This window comes from Capsicum annuum, chromosome 2, assembly GCF_002878395.1.
Source record: "Capsicum annuum cultivar UCD-10X-F1 chromosome 2, UCD10Xv1.1, whole genome shotgun sequence".
NCBI lineage: Eukaryota > Viridiplantae > Streptophyta > Magnoliopsida > Solanales > Solanaceae > Capsicum > Capsicum annuum.
In genome coordinates this window covers 138,659,135-138,662,734 of record NC_061112.1, presented here as the reverse complement: position 1 = coordinate 138,662,734, position 3,600 = coordinate 138,659,135, and positions in this window count along the sequence as shown.

Sequence of the window (3,600 nt, the reverse complement as noted above, 5' to 3'; positions counted from 1 at the left end):
ACAAAATTTGTACACAAGTATTACAATTTAGAGACTATAGAAAATATGCTTCTTAATATAATAATACTTGAGGTTTTGAACTTAAAGAAATTTATTTTTTCATTATGTGTCTATATGTTTGTTATGTTTAATTGTCTATTACTTAGTGTAAATTGTAAAGCTTGATAGTAAATTAGTAATATATTAAAACTAAGTATTTAATTTAAACTAGAAATTTAGTTTAAATGGAAAAAAAATACAAATCAAGGAGTGAATGAATGTTATATTTTATTAATTGCAAAGTGATCCAAAATTTATAATGTACATGAATGAAAAATCTACAAATTTTGCATCATTTTTTTCAACTCATCCATGTTAATATTGACGGGAACTGACACAGGATAGTCAAAATCAATGGGAGCAAAATCATGCATTGGACTTGATTGTGTTGAGTTCTCCCTTGAAGTCATAATTTCTTCAAGATTCTGTTCGTCTTTCGGCTCCACCTCTATTCCTTGATTTATTCATTCCGCTCTAATCCAATCTTTAAGAAAAACTAGAACATTCATAGCATTGCTTCTCAGTGAGTGTTGTTTGTCTCCAAGTTGTTATCGTCCCTGACTAAAAGCGCTCTCCAATGCAATGGTTAACATTAGAACATTCAATATATCTCCAGCTAATCTTGAAAATACAGGATATTGTCTTTCATTATTCTTCCATCAATTCAATGTATTGATCCATCCTCTACTATCCTTTATCGGCATTCGAAGATAATACTTAAGCTCTTCCCGAGAAGTTGCTGTGTAAGTTCCCGTCTCAACACTGTTCCAAACATTTAAATCATAAAAGTGATCAGGAAAATCACTATGTGCTGTCCTTTTAGAAGATGATGGATCCTCGGTAGGATGATGAGCGACAATTGTAGTGATATTTGTCGGTACAGCTAAATCAAGTAAATCAGCATAATGGTTATATAATTTATCTGTGTAAATGTTCGCATCACTCATAGCCGTATACAAATCTGATTGTGCTTGCTCTTCATCTTCATCTTCAGGTTCAACATTTATCTCTAAGTTAGAATAAATAAAAGAACTAAAGTGTCACATAGTATTATATTTCATACATGTATTTAGTATAGCACCAACCAAGTAAATAGGGGGAATCAAAAAAAAATATTTTTTAAATTTAGCAAACATAGCACCAACAGCTTCTTTGTAACCTTCTTTATCTTATATTCTTTGAGCAAAGCAGAAATATCGGCTATATATGCTAAAATTTACAAACAGTAGGATAATAAGCACCGAAAAATTCAACCGTAGCTATATATTTTCCCAAAAACTTAACAAGATCATCAATTACAGCCCAATCAGAATCATGTAGCATAAATTCAGCCGAATCAACAAATGAACCCCAATATTGGTTAAAAGTTGGTGTAATAGGAACTATATAAGCATGACAAGTTTTTAAATAATCATTCGTAGCATTTCATCTAGTATCACATTTTTCAGGCATCAATATCAGTCGAAGTTCATTTTGTTCACATTTAACTTTAAATTCTCTAATTTTTTGTCCAGATTATTTCCTTAAATAAAGCCAACAACAAGCTGGATTTTTTCAATATAAAGCACAAAAAATTCAAGACCATCTCTTACAATTAAATTATATATATGAAAAACACACTTAACATGAAATATTTCAGGTAACGGCGGAGAGAGATCAGCTTTTAACTTTTTAATAACAGTCTTGTTGTTAGAAACATTATCAAAAGCAATACATAAAACTTTTCTTTCAATACCATAAAATTCTACAACTTTACTAATTGATTCAGAAATAAATTCTCCAGTATGTCTACGATCTTCATCATACAAAAAAGATAGAATACGTTTTTGCATAACAAAATTACTATCTATCCAGTGACAAGTAATGGTTAAATAATCATTTTTATTAACAACACGACCAAGATCAGAAGTTAGAGTTATTCTGCATTGAATTTTTTTTAACAATGTAGATAAATAATAAACATATTGTGAATGAAGTCTAAAAGTATCGGCCCAACAAGTATTTCTAGAAATACCATTAAACACAGGATTAAAAATTGCTTGAATAGAGTGAATAAAGCATTCGAAGAAGGAAAAGTGAAAGGCAAACAATCCACAACTACCATTTTTGCTATTTCTTTCCGGTTTCTCAATTTATTAAAATTCTTAATTAACTGACCGGTTCTTGGGTTCATTCTAGTTTGTGTTGGCCCACCAACAGCCTCACCATCACCTTTTGCAATAAGAAACTCTCTAGCATGATTATCTTTTATATTTCTCATTAATGAACCCTTACCCCTTTGATTACCTACTCTTTTATACTCATATACTTGTTGACAAATATTGCATTGCACCTTAGTTTTTCCTTCTATAGGTGTAAAAAATTCTCATACAATGGTAGTTTTTCTACGACTTTTAGGGACATTGGAAGGACAGGGAGAAAGGTTAACTGATTCAAATCTAAAATTAGCATTTATTACTACGGGTGTCTCACCAATATTTTCATCATCTTCATCTTCTTCTATACCGTAATTTTTCTGAGCTTCTAAATAATCCATATCGTGAACACCTACACCTACTTCTTCTTCAAAAGGTTGACTAAGTGGTACTTGAGCCACACGGGTATATCTACTACTTGTACTACCTCTACCGCCACTAATTCGCTTTTTACTGTCACTACCACTTTCGGGATAATTTTTTGTGACTATTTTACCGAGGTTTCTTAATTTATCCATAGTATAAATCAAACTAAAAAATATTCAAAATACGCAAAAATAATAAAAATAAATATTCAATAATTAATACACTAATTAAAAATTAAAAGTAAGAGATGGAACGAAAATATCAAATTTTAAAAGTATCCGAAAGTTTCGACTTTAGAAAACTTTCACTCGTATTTGAAATCGCAAAATTAATAAGTAAAATTAAGCACTTTAAGAGATATATAAAATATTTGAGAGAAAATGAGAATTGTATAAAAAATGATTTGAAAGTGTAAGGTATTTATATAAAAAAAAATTGGATTTAAAAAAATCTTTTAAAGTATTTTTATTTTTTTTTTAAAAAATGGGCCATATGGCCGTTGGAGGCTCCAAATGGCTATGTAGCTGTTGGGCCCAACGGTTCGTTGGCCCAAACCGCTAGTTTTGCTCAAGAATTAAATTAAAAAAAATATTACCGGGCAATCGGTGGGCCTGGTCCGAGTTGAGTTCGAGCCAGATCAACTGGGCTCAAAATAAAAAATGGTCCAGCCTGGGACCGCCAGCCCGTGGGCTCACTGCACCGGGCGGGCTTAATGGGCCGAGCCGGTTCAACCCGACCCATTTGACAGGTTTAAAAAGATCAAAATTACCATGTTCTCATGAACAGTGGAGATACGAGAGGACCGCAAGGAAACTTTAAGAATCCAAAAAAAGAGGAAAGTTCCTCCACAGGGCTTATGCAATATGGTAATTTCTTACCCAAATTTAAGAAAGAAAAAAACTATTCCAGTCAGTATCATAACAATAATAAGACTAAATATATGCCAAATAGACTTCCGATAGGAGACGCTGGATATATATATATATATATATATATATAT